At 38.0% G+C, this 18,110-nt stretch overlaps 1 protein-coding gene across 1 annotated transcript in view; it reads right to left on the bottom strand.

Annotated features, from left to right (window-relative positions):
- The window catches only part of Cfap206 (cilia and flagella associated protein 206), a 48,901-nt gene that overhangs the window by 1,937 nt on the left and 28,854 nt on the right, over positions 1 to 18,110 (bottom strand). The gene's annotated exons all lie outside the window — the stretch shown is intronic.

Below are 18,110 nucleotides of genomic sequence, written 5' to 3'. Positions count from 1 at the left end.
ATTTGGAAGTCAAAGGACTCCATAAAAAGGATAAAATGGCAGCCTGCAAAATGGGAAAAAAATATCTTCACTGGCACCAGAGCTGGCGAATGTCTGGTATCCAAAATATGTAAAAAAAAAAAAAAAGCCACCAAATTAGAGATCAATAAACAAAGTAATCCAATTAAACATTGGTACAAAGCTGACCAGAGAATTTCTTTTTTATTAGATATTTTATGAATTTAAATTTTTTATTAGAATTTTTATGAATTTTAATGGTCATCCCCTTTCCCAAAGCACCCCTCTCCCTCCCTCTCCCCATGCCTCTATGAGGATGCTCCCACTACCACCCACCTACTCCTTCCTTACAGCCCTAGCATTCCCCTACATTGGGGAATCAATCCTTTACAGGCCCAAGGTCTTATCGTCCTATTGATGGCCTACAATGCCATCCTCTGCTACATGTGCAACTGGAGCCATGGGCCCTTCTTTGTGTATTATTTGGTTGGTGGTTTAGTCCCTGGAGCTCTGGGTGGGGGGAGTCTGGTGGGTTATATTTTTGTTCTTCCTATGGGGTTGCAATCCTCTTCAGATCCTTTAGCCTTTTCTGTAACTCCTCCATTGGGTCCCTGTGCTCATTCTGTCCAATGGTTAGCTGCAAGCATCCTCATCTGTATCATAAGGTTTTGGCAGAGCCTTTCAGGAGATATCCTTATCAGACTGCTGTCAGCAAGTGCTTCTTGGAAACAGCAATAGAGTGTGTTTGATGGCTGCATATGGTATGAATCCCCATGTGTGGCAGTCTCTGAATGGCCTTTCCTTCAGTCTCTGTTACACTCTTTGTCCCTGTATTTCCTTTAGACAGGTGCAACTCTAGTTTAAAATTTTGAGAAGGGTGGGTGGCCCCATCCCCCAATGAACAGCCTTGCCTAACCTCTGGATATATTCTCTACAAGTTCCACTCCCCTTTGTTGGGCATTTCAGCTAATCTCATCCCTGTTGGGTCCTGGGATTCTCATCTTTCCTGGCATTTGGGACTTGCTGGTGGCTACCCCATTTCCCCATCCCCCATTGCTACTCCCCTCTGTTCAAATTCCTGACACTGTGTATGTCATCCCTGTCTCTTCTCCTACCTGATACTACCCCCCTTTCCACCCCCCTCATCTCTTTCTCCCAAGTCCTTCCCACCCTCTCCCTCCTGTGAGTATTTTGTTCTTTCTTCTAAGAAGGACTGAAACAGCCACATTTTAGTCTTCCTTATTCTTGAACTTCATATGGTCTGTGAATTGCATCTGGGTATTCAGACCTTTTGGGCTAAATCCACTTATCAGTGAGTGCATCCCATGTGTGTTCCTTTGTGACTGGGTTACTTCATTCAAGATGAGAATTTTCAAAAGAGGAATCTATAATAGCTAAGAAGCACTTAAAGAAATGTTCAACATCCTTAACCATCAAGTAAGCACAAAGAAAACAACTCTTAGACTCTATCTTATACCTGTCAGAATGGCTAAGATCAAAGACTCAGTGACAGCTCATGTTGCCAAGGATGTGGAGGAAGGGGAACACTCCTCCATTGCTGATGCAGTTGCAAACAGGTAGAGCTAATTTGGAATTCAGTGTCTATTTCTCAGAAGAGTAGGTATCAACTTACCTCATTGCTCAGCTCTTCTATTCCTGGGATTCTACCCAGGACACTCTACCTACCACAATTACATTTATTCAACTATGCTCATAGCAGCTTTATTTGTAATATCCAAAAGTGAAAACAATCTAGATGCCCCTCAACTGAAGAATGGATAATGAGAATGTAAATATTTACACAATGGAACATTACTCAGCTATTAAAACAATGACATCATGAAATTTGCAGGCAAATGGATAGAACTAGAAAAGATCATTTTAAGTAATTTAACCCTGACTCAGAAAAATAAATGTATTTACTCACTTAAAAATGGATATTAGCCTTTAAAATAAAGGATAGCTATGCTACAATCCACAAATAACAAAAGCTAAGTAAAGTAAAAGCTGGACAGGGAGAAGGGACTGCAGGAGGGTGGAGGTTGGGGATGGGAACAGTTGGGATCAGATGCGGAGACAGGGTAACATACTATGAGAGGCAACAGGAATTGGGGAGTGGGGAAATTTCTGCATCTCTAGGACAAACTTCAAACCAAGGGCAGTGGAAATTTCCTGTAATATAAAAGGGTGACTTTAGCCACCTATGCCTCCTAGAATTGGGAGACATGGAGCTTGAAACAGCCATCTCTTGTAACCACTTAGGATTTCCATTAAAGGGACTAGGATACCGATTCAGCCCCCATATCTTTTAATTACAATTTGTCCTGCCTACAAGATATGGTGGGAAAAAGATGGCCCAGAAAGCATGGGAGTGGCTAACCAATGATTGAGACCCATGTGATAGTGAGAGGAATCCTACCCCTGGCACGGACTGGGACTGCCAGAATCCAATGGCTGGATAGCCCAAAGAACCACAATAGACCAACACACATATGGAAAAAAAAGTCAATTGAAGATTTCTAATGATATTCTGCCTACTCATACATTGGTGCCTAGCACAATTGTTAGGAGGGAGGATTTACTCAGCAATTGATGGAAACAGATGCACAGAGTTAACCATCCTGAGCCCTTAGGGGTCGCAGAGGCTGAAATGCCAACCAGGAAGACTGCATGACTGACTCCCACTCCGTTACCTGCCTTTGGGCCTTATCCGATTGCCTTATCTAGCTTTAATAAAAGAGGAGGTGCCTAGTGTTACTAAAATTTGATATGCCGTAGGTGACTGATATCCATGGGGGACAACCCTTTTCTGAAGAGAATTGGAGGAGAAATAGATCGGTGAAAGGGCCTATGGGGAAGAGACTGGGAGGAGAGAAGAGAGGGTGAACTGCAATAGGAATGTAAAATAAGTAAAATCAAAATAAATATTTAAAAGATTAAAAGTATTTTTTCAAAAAACTGATGTAAAATTCATGAGCAATATGCACTGCTCAGTTTTTGCTGATAAAATTGAAGTAAGTAAAAATAAATCAGTGCTAATATTTAATATAAAAATTGGTTTAGACTCTCAATATTGTAGAAAAACTGTAAGTTAAAAAAGCTGTAGCAAAAGTCTTTGTTTAATTAACAATAACCCAGTGGTAAAAGAAAGCCATAGCACACTGGCTGTTTCTAACATTCTTTCCATATGACAATTAGACTTGCAGATTCTAGAAGGTACTCATTACCACTGTCACCACCACATTGCAAATGCTGGAGCTGGTTTTTCATTTGAAGGACTGGTCATTTCTGGTAATTAATGTTGAAATCCCTTCCAGATTTCCTTGTGCAATTGTAGGAGTACCGCAGGTCTCTCCACTCTGATGAGCCATCTTGTAATTTCTGTGGCATAGAGGTTTAAAAAGATCATTATAGTACTAAGCTCTATTGATGTTATGTGTGAATCTTCAGATATGTATATTTCATTTGAAATTCTCATATATATTCATATATGTTTAGGAAATTGTTAAGTTACTACTGCAGGGAAGACTTAATGTGTAGAATATTTGAGGATTACAGGGAAATAATTGAGGGGTTAAATTGGATAAGGCATAGGCGAGGAGAATAGAGCAGGGGATAGAGGGAATAATCACTAACACTAAAAATGTTTTGAGAAGTCATATGGAGACCTACTGCCCCAATTAGACAGCATAAAATGACAAATAAGATGGCGAATACCAGTCCTGTGTTAATTTTTAGTCCTTGTTCTGAAGGCCCCACTTGAGTCACAGACCTTGGAAGAATCATGTTGGTACTGACATGGGAGATTCATCCCTATTAGCTAGCGTTCATACTGCTGGGAGGGCCTATGCTCACTAGTAGGAAAAGAAGTAGTCCTGCTTTGTGTTTTGAAAGCTTACTTTTTAATTAATTAATTAATTAATTAATTAATTTTCACACTCCAGATTTTATTTCTCTCCCAGTCTACCACCAGAATATTTTACTTGCAAAAAGGAAAGAAAGAAAAAAAGAAGGAAGGAAGGAAGGAAGGGAGGAAGGAAGGAAGGAAGGAAGGAAGGAAGGAAGGAAGGAAAGAAAGAAAGAAAGAATACATTTTTGGGGGATATTTTTATTGCATTTTAAATGTTATTACCTCTCCTGGTTTCCCAGCCATAAGCCCCCATCCCATACCCCTCCCCCTTCTTCTATAAGAGTGTACCCCTCCCCAAACCACCCCTCCTTCCTGCCTCCTCACCCTGACATTCCCCTATACTAGGGGGTCCAGTCTTGTCAGGAGCAATGGCTTCCCCTCCCATTGGTGCCTAATGAAGCCATCCTCTGCTACATATGCAGCTGGAGCCATGGGTCTGCCCATGTGTACTCTTAGGATGGTGGTTTAGTACCTGGGAACTCTGGTTGGTTGGTATTGCTGTCCTTATGGGGTTTCAAGTCCATTCAGCTCCTTCAGTCCTTTCTCTAATTCCTCTAACAGGGACCCAGTTCTTAGTTCAATGGTTTACTGCTAGCATTCACCTCTGTATTTCTCACAGTCTGGTTGAGCCTTTCAGGAGACAGCTATATCCGGTTCCTGTCATCATGGTCTTTTTAGCTTCATCAATCTTATCTAGTCTTGGTGACTGTATATATATGGGGCACATATGGGACAGGCTCTGAATGGCCATTCCTTTAGCTGCTGTTTCAAACCTTGTCTCCATATCTCCTCCAATGAATATTTTTGTTCCCCCTTTTAAGAAAGACTGACACATCTATATTTTGGCCATGTGCCTTCTTGAGCTTCATGTTGTCTATGGATTGTATCTTGGTTAACTCGATTTTTGGGCCAAAATCCACTTATCAGTGAGAACATGCCATGTGTGTTCTTTTTGTGTTTGGGTAACCTCACTCAGAATGATATTTTCTTGTTATTAACTTTTTTATTGGATATTTTTTATTTGCAGTTCAAATATTATTCTCTTTCCCAGTTCCCCGGCCATAAGCCCTTTATCCACTCCCCTTTCCCCTACCCATCGCCCATCCTCTATAATCGTGTTCCCCCTCCCCAACCAGCCCCCTTCAGCTTCACCACCCTGACATTCCCCTGCATTGGGGGGAGGGTCCAGCGTTGGCAGGACCAAGGTCTTCTCCTCCTATTGGTGCCCAACAAGGCCATCCTCTGCTACATGTGTGGCTGAAGCCATGGGTCTGGCAATGTGTAGTCTATGGGTAGTAGTTCAGTCCCTGGGAGTTCTGGATAGTTGGTATTGTTGTTCTTATGGGGCTGTAAGCCCTGTCAGCTCCTTCAATCCTTTTTCTATTTCCTTCAACAGAGACCCAGTTCTCAATTCAATGGTTTGCTGCTAGCAATCCCCTCTGTATTTGACATGCTCTGGCTAAGTCTTTCAGGAGACAGCTATATCAGGCCCTTCTTGCATGTACTTCTTGCTTTCACCAATATTATGGGCTGTATCCCCCAGGTGGGGCAGGCTCTGAATGGCCATTCTTTCAGTCACTGCTCCAAACTATGTCTCCATATGCCCTCCTATGAATATTTTTGTTCCCCCTTTTAAGAAGGACTGAAGCATCTGTACTTTGATCCTGCTTCTACTTAAACTTTATGTGATTTGAGGATTGTATCTTGGGTGAGTTGAGATTTTTGGGCTAATATACACTTATCAGTGAGTGCATGCCGTGTGTGTGTGTGTGTGTGTGTGTGTGTGTGTGTGTGTGTGTGTGTGTGTGTGTGTGTGTGTTTTTTTGTGATTGAGTTACTACACCTTACTCGGATGAAATTTTCTAGCTCCATTCATTTGCCTATGAATTTCATGAGGTCATTGTTTTTGATAGCTGAGTAGTACTCCGTTTTGTAGATGTATCACATTTTCTGTATCCATTCCTCTGTTGAAGGGCATCTGGGTTCTTTCCAGCTCCTGCTATTATAAATAAGGCTGTTTTGGACATAGTAGAATATGTGTGTTTGTTGTATGTTGGAGCATCATTTGGGTATATGCCCAGTAATGTTATAACTGGGTCTTCAGGTAGCACTATGTCCAGTTCTCTGAGGAACCTCCAGACTGATTTCCAGAGTGGATGTACTAGCTTGCAATCCCACCAACAAAGGAGGAGTGTTCTTATTTCTATACACCCTCACCAGCATCTGTTGTCATCTGAGATTTTTATATTAGCCATTCTGATGGGTGTGAGGTAGTATATCAGGGTTGTTTTATTTGCATTTCTCTGATTACTAAGGATGTTGAACATTTCTTCAGGTACTTCTCAACCATTCTACATTCCTTGGCTGAGAATTCCTTGTTTACCTCTGTACCACATTTTTAATAGGGTTATTTAACTCTTTGGAGTCTAATTTCTTGAGTTGTTTGTATATTTTGGATATTAATCCTCTATCAGTTGTAGGATTGCTAAAGATCTTTTTTCTTTTTAGTTTTTTTTTTTCGGAGCTGGGGACCGAACCCAGGGCCTTGCGCTTCCTAGGCAAGCACTCTACCACTGAGCTAAATCCCCAACCCCTAAAGATCTTTTTTCAATCTGTTGGTTGCCATCTTGTCCTAATGACAGTGTCCTTTGCCTTACAGAAGCTTTACAGTTTTATGAGGTCCCATTTGTCCATTCTTGATCTTAGACCAAGATAAGCCATTGGTGTTTTGTTCAGGAAATTTTCTCCAGTGTCCCTGTATTCCAAGCTCTGTTGGTGCTCATTGTGACTGGCTTTCAGCACTGGGCTCAAGGAGAAACTTTAAGGTCTCTGCCCCTGACTGCTTCTATGTTCCTGTGCCCAGAGGGTTCCTCTTTGGCCAGAAACTTGAGCAGAAGTGGCTGTCTCCCCTGATCTCTCAGGATTGTTTGCAATTTTTGAGAGTCCAGCTCTTTCTACCATGGGATTGGGGTACAGAGAGTGGTGGGACCAGTTCAGCTCAGGCATAAATGGGAAGTCAAAAGCTTACTTTTCTTTTATCTTTGTCTCTTAATCACTAAAAAGAGTTAATTGGACATTATCAATAGCAAAAAGGAGAAATATTAGTGAGAAGACTTTGCTTGGGTTGTTATTTGAATTGAAAGCTATGTTTAGTGAGAATATAGAGCTTAATTTCGTTGTGTCATTATATGTTTATCTTCCTCACTCATCTGCACGGCTCTAATGATAATGCTTTATCTATCAAATTAAGTTTTAAAATTCTTACTTCTCTAAATAACCAACTATTAAATTATCATGTGTCAATAAAGTCAAGGAAGATTGATGGATGATGAGTCAGAGGACTCAAAGTGGAAAATGTATCCCTGAATTTTTTTTGTATATTTACTTTGGGAATTCATCAGCAGACCTGGATAGGAAGATACCAAAGAATCAGGGGGAGTATGACATTGTGAGCCTTGCTGGTTAGCTTTCACAAAGTCAATAATTTGGCCCATTAGATAAGACATCTTCAGAATTCATGCAGAAATTATGGAGGCCTTTTCTTGAATATTGGTGTAGTAAGAAATGCAGATATAACTGATAATGAGCATTCTATACAAAATTTTTAAATTTTTTAAAAATTAAATTTTATTTTTTTAATAAAAATGTAATAAAATGGTGTAACAGGATAGATTACAGCATGATGCTGTCTTCTGATTATATACTTCTGATTATATACTGAAGGAGTATTGTGCATAAATCTTCAGAAAACAATTATATATTTAAACCTGGTCAAGTATATTGTTCAACTGTACTACTATATTTTACAATAACCACACTAATACTATAGTTTTAACTATTTTCCATTCAAAAAGATTTTTTAAAAAGAAGTTTGATATTTTAAACTATTGACTACTTGCTGAACATACATTTTCAGTCACAATAAATTTGTTTAATGGAGTTATTGGTAGAGAGAATTTTGTCTATAAAGGTCACGAATTCTGTTCCAAGGAAACTCTAACTATATGAATTATAAATCTGCTACTCATATTTGTAACTACTATGCCAGATTTGACCCATACTCTGCAAGATAGAATTTTACATATATGAAATGTAATTTGTATATATATATATATATGTATGTATGTATATATATATATATATATATATAGAGAGAGAGAGAGAGAGAGAGAGAGTATGGGAGAGATTATAGTTAATTTCTTTGTCCCAATTATAGGAATCCTAAATTAAAATCTACAGACTGGTTACATACTCTAGAAATTTTTGATCATTAGCTCATAGAATGTATTTGTGACAGATGATTTTTGCATTATTCCATAATTGTTTAAAAATATGTTAGTTATTGTTGAATTTAAAATGTAAGTATACATTTTGATGACTTTATAATTTTTGTGTCCTAAGCACATTTTATACCTCACCTAATATATGCTAAGCATATAACAGGCACGAGAAGGAAAGACCATGATTATGATATGCTTCCTCCAGAAATTTGTCAGAAGGTGGTTGATAAACTGATTAGTGCATCTTTCTTTCACAGCTTCAGGTGTTGTCCTACTAGGCTAGCTAGAGAATGAAGAAAGTACAGAAACAGTAACACAGACACTCTGAGATTGTGTGGGCTTGGCTCTCTAATGGAAATATTCTAGCATTCTGGAAACTCGGAATGTTTATTATGTGTAGTTGAACAGGGAGACAGTGTTATTACAAAGAGATGACTGAGGAGGCAGGTTTATTAAGTATAAAGCAAGGAAGACGATTATAGTATCCAGCTGCATCAGGAAGGTAGGCTTAGCTAATCTCAACAGAATCAGTCTCTGTAAGGGATCAGTCTTTAGGGTTTAATATCTGGAGGAAGAGAGCTGTGCATACTATGAGCATTCTTCTTCAGACCGGGAAAACAGGCTATAATATCCATGTGGAGATAAGGCGTTGAAGTGCTTGACCTGGCCCTGTCCACATCCAACAATATATATTCACGCAGGACTTGATTGCTCCTACAGCTTAGCGATAAGTTCAATTACTAAGATATTTGTGAATTCACCTACTGCTGTTACCTAAATGATGTTTTAGAAACATTAAGATATATAAACACTGTATTAAATTGTATGAGCATTTGGTTAAATTGTTGAAATTTTATTAAAACAGAAAACAAGATAATAGTATGATTCATATTTGAGGAATCTTCATGTGTTGCAAAAAAATCACCATTTTTCAAGTAGTAGTTAATTATATTGAAATAATATTTAATTGTTTCATCTCACTTGTCATGTACTTTTCTACGGTGGAGGCATCACACCCAGTTCATAGGCCTTGTGGTCTAGAAAACAGACTAGGAAATCTGCCTCTGGTTGATATCAGGCGTGTGTCCAATATAAATACATAACATATTCAACACTCAAATAGTAACATATGTTCGATTCCATCGTCATAAAGCTCAGTAAGAATTTCTATACAACCATCCTTTCACTGTGCTCATTACACAATGCGTACCCACAGTGAGCAGCCAAGAAAATAGAGAATGTGCATCATACTCAGTCTCAAAGACTAGTGGGTGGGTATAGTAGTGTTTTAATCATACAGGGACTTTATTTCTAATAATTGAATATACTCAATATTAAGTAAGCTTTTCTATTTCCTTCCTTCTTTCCTCTCCTCTTCTTGGTCTTTCATGCTTCTCTTTTCTCTGCAGTTTCATACTTAATTAATAAAAATTATATATTAAGCTAACAGTGTGTACTCTTTAAATGTCCTGGGAACCATTAACAAACCATTAAGAGCAATTTACAATCAGTATATGAAATACATGTCACGGGATACTTCAAAAGTACTCATACAGCTCAAATAATGTTTTTCCTTCTCTTGGAGTTAAATGTTTTCTTTCCAATTAAAAACATTTTTAAGGTAATTATCCATTTGTAGCAAGAAATCTTGAACACAGAATTAGTAGAGTAAGAATTAATGATGTTTTAATGTAATTTGAAGTTGTCAAATGCTGACCTTTTTGGTGAAAGCAAATTTTTCTTATTGACTGAGAGAATTAATAATAACTGTGCAACTATAGAAAGCTGTCTGGATAGATATAAATTTAGTAGCTCTATTTAACAGCACTGACTAGACAGATCAAAGAGAAATATGATGTCAAGTGACACAAGGGCAAATCTGTTTAGGGACTTGCTAAATTGAGCAAAGCATATAGCATTTTGTCCCTTGGAGAATTTTAACTCACTTGCAAAGCAATTTAACAATCATATGATAATATAGAATTTATATATTAACACGAATTTTACCGAGTTTCCTTTGTAAAGAGAGTCTAGCTTTAGAGGACCTAGATGGTAATAACTTTTGTGCACACAGGCATGCCCCCTACTCCACAATATAATATGCAAAAATATCAAAATGGTGAGAAATTGAAATGTGTAGATTAAGAAAGAAATGGGAGTCCCCGGGCTTTAAGGCTAATATTTCCACATTCCTTACCCATTCCCACATCTTTACTACTGAATCTTGTATCCTGTAGTTTTTTTTACTGGAAGGGATAGTCTCTCTCTCTCTCTCTCTCTCTCTCTCTCTCTCTCTCTCTCTCTCTCTCTCTCTCTCTCTGTGTGTATGTATACTTTAACTCTCCCTCCCCTCTCTCTAGTTAGAAAACACTATATTTTGCAGAGAAAATAGAAGCATGTATAAAATGATGACAGCTTTAAATCCATGAACAGTATTCCTGGCAGCCATGAAGATTGAAGTGAAGCCCAAATAGTTAGATTATGTTTAAAGGCAACAGTGTTTGTCTGGAAAACTCTGCATATGAGAAAGTGAAAAACAAGCAAAAGGGGGCTTTTGGAACTTGACTTATCCTAAAAGAGAACCACCCATCCATAAACAGTTTGGTCAAGTCAGGACAGAAAAAAGTTTTGTTTTTATTTTTTTTAATTTTTATTATATATTTCTTTACTTACATTTCAAAGGTTATTCCCCTTCCCTGTTTCCTGTCCATAAGCCCCCATTCCCTCTCCTCCACCACCCCAATAGAGGTATTCCCCCTATATTTCCCCCTTATTGCCCTCCCCCATATTCCCCTGCACTGGGGGTCCAACCTTGGCAATACCAAGGGCTTTCCCTTCAACTGGTGCCCCAACAAGGCTATTCTCTGCTACATATGCAGTTGGAGCCCTGGGTCAGTCCATGTATAGTCTTTCAGTAGTGGTTTAGTCCCTGGAAGCTCTGGTTGGTTAGCATTGTTGTTTTTATTGGGTTGCAAGCTCCTTCAACTCTTTCAATACTTTCTCTAATTCCCCCAAGGGGTTCCTATTCTCCATTTGGAGGTTTGCTGCTAGCATTGACCTCTGTATTGGATGTGCTCTGGATGTGTCTCTTATGAGAGATCTATGTCCAGTCCCTTTTCTCATGCATTTTTTAGCTTCATCAATCTTATCTAGTTTTGGTGGTTGTATATATATATATATATATATATATATATATATATATATATATATATATATAGCCACATGTGTGTCAGGCTCTGAATGGCCATTCTTTGAGTTGCTGCTCTAAACTTTGCTTCCATATCCCCTCCTATGAATATTTCCCTTTTAAGAAGGAGTGGGAGCATCGTCATTTTGTTTATCCTTCTTCTTGAGCTTCCTGTGGTCTATAGATTGCATCTTAGGTAATTTCAGCTTTTTGGCTAATATCCAATTATCAATGAGTATATACCAAGTGTGTTTTTCTGTGATTGAGTAACCTCACTCAGGATGATCTTTTCTAGTTCATTCCATTTGCCTATGAATTTCATGAAGTCATTGTTTTTGATAGCTGAGTAGTACATTATTGTGTTGATGTACCACATTTTTTGAATCCATTCCTCTGTTGAAGGGCATCTGGGTTCTTTCCAGCTTCTGGCTATTATAAATAAGGCTGCTTTGAACATAGTGGAGCATGAGTGTTTGTTGTATGTTGGAACATCTTTTGGGTATATGCCCAAGAGAGGTATAGCTGGGTCCTCAGGTAGTATAATGTCCAATTTTCTGAGGAACATCCAGACTGATTTCCAGAGTGGTTGTCCCAGTTTGCAATCCCAACAGCAATGGAGGAGTGTTCCTCTTTGTCCACATACTCGCCAACATCTGCTGTCACCTGCGTTTTTTATCTTAGCCATTCTGACTGGTGTGAGGTGGAATCTCAGGGTTGTTTTGATTTGCATTTCCCTGATGACTAAGGATGTTGAACATTTCTTTAGGTGCCTTTTGGTCATTCAATAATCCTCAGCTGAGAATGTTTTGTTTAGCTCTGTACCTCATTTTTAATAGGGTTATTTGGCTCTCTGGAGTCTAACTTCTTGAGTTCTTTGTATATTTTTTAAAATAAAGTAAAAATAAAGTAAATGCAAAAGTAAAACCTATGAAAAGTAGCAGTGTAGACTGATTTATGTGTGTGTGATGGGGTCACAGAACATATAGCTCAAGTATAGTCAGATAATTTTAAAGCAAGACTCTCATTAATATTTTTAATAAAAATTTCTGTGATATTCACAAAATTATGTTACCATGTGGTACTAATTCAAATATATGCAAGAGTGGCACCTGAAGTGAAAACTAATAAATATATTTCAAATTTGAATCAGTTGAATATGAAATTTAGCAAAATCTTAATAGTAATTATTGTAAAATTAATCATTTAAGTGAAGCTGTGCCCAGAAAGATGAGAGAAAGTATGGTGCTGAGAATAATCTTAGAAGAGAAGGAGAATTAAAGCAGGAATCAGATTGACATTCAGAAGGATAGCAAAAAATAACAAAACAAAACAAAAAGGGGAAAAATTCACTAAATGAGCTAAAAAAAATACATGTGGGAGAAGAATAAAAGAATACACATCAAGGGACCATTTTCTTCTTCAATCTCTTTTAGGTATTTAGAAAATATTCTCAGAGTAAAATTTAATTAATTGATTTATTTTATTAAAGTTAATTTCACTGCTTTCTCCTTTCCTTTTCTCTCTCCTGCTCCTCTGACATCTCATCCTTGCAACCATTTACACACCCTCACTCTCAAACTGATACCATATTTTTCTTTTATTATTATTGTTACAAACACACACATGTCTGTAAGTTTACTTAGGCATCTTGAATAGCTGAGAGGCAGCTAAAGAAAAGTTCAAAGTCCGTAGTGATTAGAGAAATAAAAGTCAAAATGATGCTGATATTCCACCATACACCAATCAGAGTGGCTAAGATCAGAGGAGACAGCACATGTTGGCGAGAATGTGGAGAAAGCTGAACAGTCCTTTATTGCTGGAGGGATTTCAAACTGGAACAAGCACTCTGGAAATCAATCTATAGGTTTCTCAGAAAATTGGAAATAGATCTACCTAAAGACCCAGTTTTACCACTCTTGGAAGTATACCCCAAAGATGCCCCATGATGCCACAGAGGCACATGTTCCACTATGTTCGTAGTGTCGCTGTTTGTGATAACCAGAATCAGGAAACAAACCAGACATTCCAAAACAGAAGAATGGACACAGAAAATGTGATTTATTTACATAGTGGAATATTACTCAGCTATTAAGAACAAGGACATCCTGAGTTTTGCAAGCAAATGGATGGAACTAGAAAATATCCTGAGTGACTTAACTCAGACCCAAAAGACATGCATGGTATATACTCACAAATAAGTGGATATTAGCAGAAAAAAACAGAGTACCCAAGATATAATCTACTCAAAAACATCAACAAGCTAAATGGCCCAAGAGAGGACACATCAGTTCCATTTGGGAGGAAGTAAAAAGCAATCACAAGTGGTGATTGAAGGTGGAACCTCGGTAGGGAAGGGGACAGAGAGGGGAAGAAGGGAACATGATCAGGTATTGGGTTGGGGAAAAGGCCTGAAGCCCTAGGGTGATCAGAAAGAGACTATGGAGTGCTCACATAAGTGACCTATATGATGACTTCCCTCCAAAAGACTCAACAAGTAGCTAAAGGAGTCAGATGCCAATATTTACACCCAACCAATGGACAGAAGATGCTGACCCCTGGGGTTTAATTAGGGCAAAGTTGGAAGAAGCTGATGAGGAGGGTGATTCTTTAGGAAGACCAACAGTTTTCCTTAAGAGATCTCTCAGACACTGGATCAAAAACCAGGCTGCATACAGCAGCTGACATCATGCCCCCAACATATTTAGAGCAGAGGACTGCCGGATCTGGATTCAGTCAGAGACCATGTACCTAACCCTCAAGGGACAGGAGGCCTTAGGGAATTTAGAGGTCTGGTAGGGTGAGGATGCTGTTGGGGGGGTGGGGACATCCTTGTGGAGACAGAGGAGTGGGAAAGAGGCATGAACTGGAGAATAGTCTGAGGGTAGACCAGGTGAGGTATAAAATCTGGAGTTTAAAAAAACTATTTAATAAATGTAAAGCAAAGAATTTTTCATGAAGATTAAGCCATAAAATGGTAAATAAACCAGTAGTTGTCCAGAGTTTGTGGCAGAGAGTATACCACATATGGGTCTCAGAAATGATTTTGGGAATATGAAATCTAGAAATGTGCAGCAATACTGATATAAAAGACAATACAGTATAAACATCACTATACTATAATATTCTTAGGTTTTGGGAAATTCATGGAATGTATCTTGCTCAAATTCTCTTCCATCCCTCCCCTAAAAACTCACACACTTCTTTCTTTTCCAATTTCATCTCCTCTTTTATTAATTTATTTTTCAAACTGAACCTACCATGTCTGATTTTTGCTGACTTCTAAATTATTCATATGGACTCCTGTATTAAATTTTGATTAATCAACCAGGGCCACATACTGACTATCCCTCAAAGAGAATCAACTGCCCACCTCTCCTCAATTATAAATGGGTGCTTACAAACTCTTTCTGCCTCTGTACTAAAGTGATGATTGGCAGGGTCATGTACATGTTTTGTTGTGCTTGTTTTAGTAACCGTGACTTCTCTGAGCTCACGAATGCATTGGTTTTAAGTCCAGAAGACATCGTTTCCCTTTAATCAATTTTCCCTGGCTTCTGGATATTATCATTTTTATCATACCTTCTGAAATGGTCCCTAATCCCTAATTTAATACCTATAGGGTATTTTATGTCTTGGTTGTCTGAGTAATCTACATACACTTATTATCTATTCTTTGACCAGTTATGAATTTCTCTCTTAATAATCATGTATTGCCAGGCAAACTTCTCTGATGAGGTATAAGAGCTCAGGCTTACACATAAATTGTATAAAGAGCCAAGGAGGCAACATGACACTATGTTACTTAGCATAATAACGGTAAGAAGTTAATTCCTCTAGCAGGTTACCTCCTAGGTTTTGGATTCTTGTCTCCATATAAAATTCTAGGAATGTGTTTCTTTCTTCAGAGCAGACCTTACACTCTCACTGAAACTTGATATAATTTTAAAAAGAGCGAGCAATGTTTAAAGTCTTAGAGCATTGAAAGGTTATTCTGTGACAGTAATTTAAATCTTACTTTGTAGGTAGGTTCTGTAATTTTAGCCACCCCTGAATATCTTTTGGGGAACCAAACTTGTAAGAATTACCCATGGGAATGGAAAGATGGTTCATTAAGAGGTCTTCCTGTTCGTGTAGAACTCAGTTCCCAGCACTCATGTCTATGACCCACAGCACTTGTAACATCAGCTGTGAGAAATCTGTTAACATCCTTGGACACTTACAACATGCACAGGTATGAAATCACACAAAAAGAAAGGACATATGCTCAAAAATCATAGTTACCTGTGTCCAAAAATCTAGTAGTTCTCTTTCATTATGATAGATACTGTGTAATTACAGAAATGACATGAAATCATGAAAACTGTCATCTGTTTTAAGTTTCATTATTGTTCTTGTTCATTTGGTGGCTCAGTGAACAGGCATGGATTTAGATAAAGATTTATAATAAACTTAGCTTTAAGTTTGTCTTCACACTCAAATCTAAACTTACTATTATGTGATCCATCTATGGGTTGGTTGTTAGTAACTGCATTCTAAATGTTCTACCATCACTTGGGATCTCTGAGTTATTCAACTGGGTTCCTCTTATTCAGGAACTTGTATAGAACATAATGCTAGAGGGGAATTCATTGTGAACTTCAAAAGAGACCAGCTTACTCATTCTGACGTTTCCTCAGCCAGCATATGATAATTCATACATTTCGGGTTCAGGTTTTGAAGAGTTGTCCCAAGGAACAGGACATTGTAATTTCTATTAATAACTGTGATTCATAATACCTGTGTTTCTCTTCAGTTCTCCTTTGATCTTTAGCATCATAAAGATACTGGGCTTTGTTAACAATTCTAAATGATGCCTCACAGACTCTTCAAACAGTATTTCCTATAAGAATCTGTAAATTCCCACAAAACTGCTTCTCTTCTGAGATTTTTTTCCTGCTTTATGATTGTTAAAATTACTGTGTTAGTCATACTGTCTTCCCAAACCCCCACAAAATACTCGAGGGAAATAAGTTAGAAGGAAGAAATGTTTGTTGTGGGCCACAGTTACTAAGCATTTAGGTCTATAAAAATCATTAGTGGGTGTGTGATAGGGGCAGAGGGGTCTTTTTACCTCAACAAACAGAGATAGAGAATACAGCAGGTTTCCAGGCCCTACCTCACGGGTATGTCCATGTTACCTTACTAGATAGTTCCTACATTCTAAAGTTCCCTCTCTCTCTCTCTGAGTAGTTCCATAGCTAATCATCAGAAATTTGCCTCAGGGTTGTGTGTGGTGGTGGCAATTATGATACATACCATAGTACTCTCTACTGAGACACATGTCATCTTAGTGGCTTGGCAGAGCTTCAAAATTAGCCTACTTCCTGTTCATTTCTCTAAATATTCTATGACCCTTTTGACTGAAATTATTCACATATTTTCCTCATCTTTCTTCTAATGCGATTCCCTTACATGTTAACCTCACTCTTAAAAACACTTCCTGTGTCAACTATGAACTCACAGGGATGTAGTAGCTTACACAATTTCAAGCCTAAATGAGAAGTGGGAGATGGACATGAGCACCCATCCCAAACCAAGAAGCTACCTCCAATTACCATCCACTTGCATAGGCAACGTTAGATTTTTCTCAAGAGTTTCAACCATACTTAAAGGTTGACTCCATCACCAGCTATATGGGCAACACAAAATAAATTCAGTGGTATTACTATGGATATTTCATTTCATATTGCTTATTTGGATACATTTTGGTGAATGGTGTATGTTTCTTGTTTTTTCTCTGTTATTTTATATTAATTGTTTGTTGTCTTATTTGCTTGACAGAGTCAAGAATAGGGTTGGTTAAATGTGGAGTAAGGATCTCAGCAAATTTTTGGGATTTGGAAACCATGACCAGAACATATTGTATGTAAATAACTGTTTTCAATAAAACAATATTAAAACAATAAAAACAATATTAATTGTTGGGTGTATATTTGAGGGTGAATGTAAGAGCATGTGTACTAGACCACTCATAAGTTTTCCTGTTTAGGCATCTTATGTTTTAGGAACACTGAGATTACAAATGTGTGTGACTGTTCTTGTTTTCTATATCATGGCTTATAGTTTAGTTTCTGTTTTTGTTAGAGTAAGAACTGAAAGAGCTGAAGGGACTTGCAGCCCCATAAGAACAATGATGCCAACCAACCAGAGCTTTCAGGAACTAAACCACTACCCAAAGACTATACATGGACTGACCCATGACTCCAGCTGCATATGTAGCAGTGAATACCCTTGTTGGGTCACCAGTGGAAGGGGAAGCCCTTGGTGCTGCCAAGGTTGAAACCCCAGTGCAGGGGAATGTTGTGGGTGGTGGTGGTAAGGGGAAGGTGGATGGATGGGAATACACTCATGGGGGAGGGGAAGGGGATAGGTGACTTATGGACAGGAAACCAGGAAAGGGAATAACATTTGAAATGTAAATAAAGAAACATATCCAATTAAAAAAAAACTCTTGCTTTATGGATCCCAGTTTAAATTATTTAGTTCATACAGTATTTTGACCTTATTATAATTTTGAGTTATTCTTATTTCAGTTACTTTGTATGCTAATATTCCTACATGACAATTGACCTACAGTTGAGTTTATTATATTGTTTATCTCAATTATTTGCTATGACATTTGTACCTTGACAATTATGTACTTCATGTTTTAAAAATGTATGTATCATTCCAGTAAATTAAGACAGTACTATATTGC

The sequence above is a fragment of the Rattus rattus genome, chromosome 1, assembly GCF_011064425.1.
Source record: "Rattus rattus isolate New Zealand chromosome 1, Rrattus_CSIRO_v1, whole genome shotgun sequence".
In the NCBI taxonomy this organism is placed as follows: Eukaryota; Metazoa; Chordata; class Mammalia; order Rodentia; family Muridae; genus Rattus; species Rattus rattus.
The sequence above is the reverse complement of the archived record's forward strand: the minus strand, read 5'-3'. Positions and strand labels throughout refer to the sequence as shown.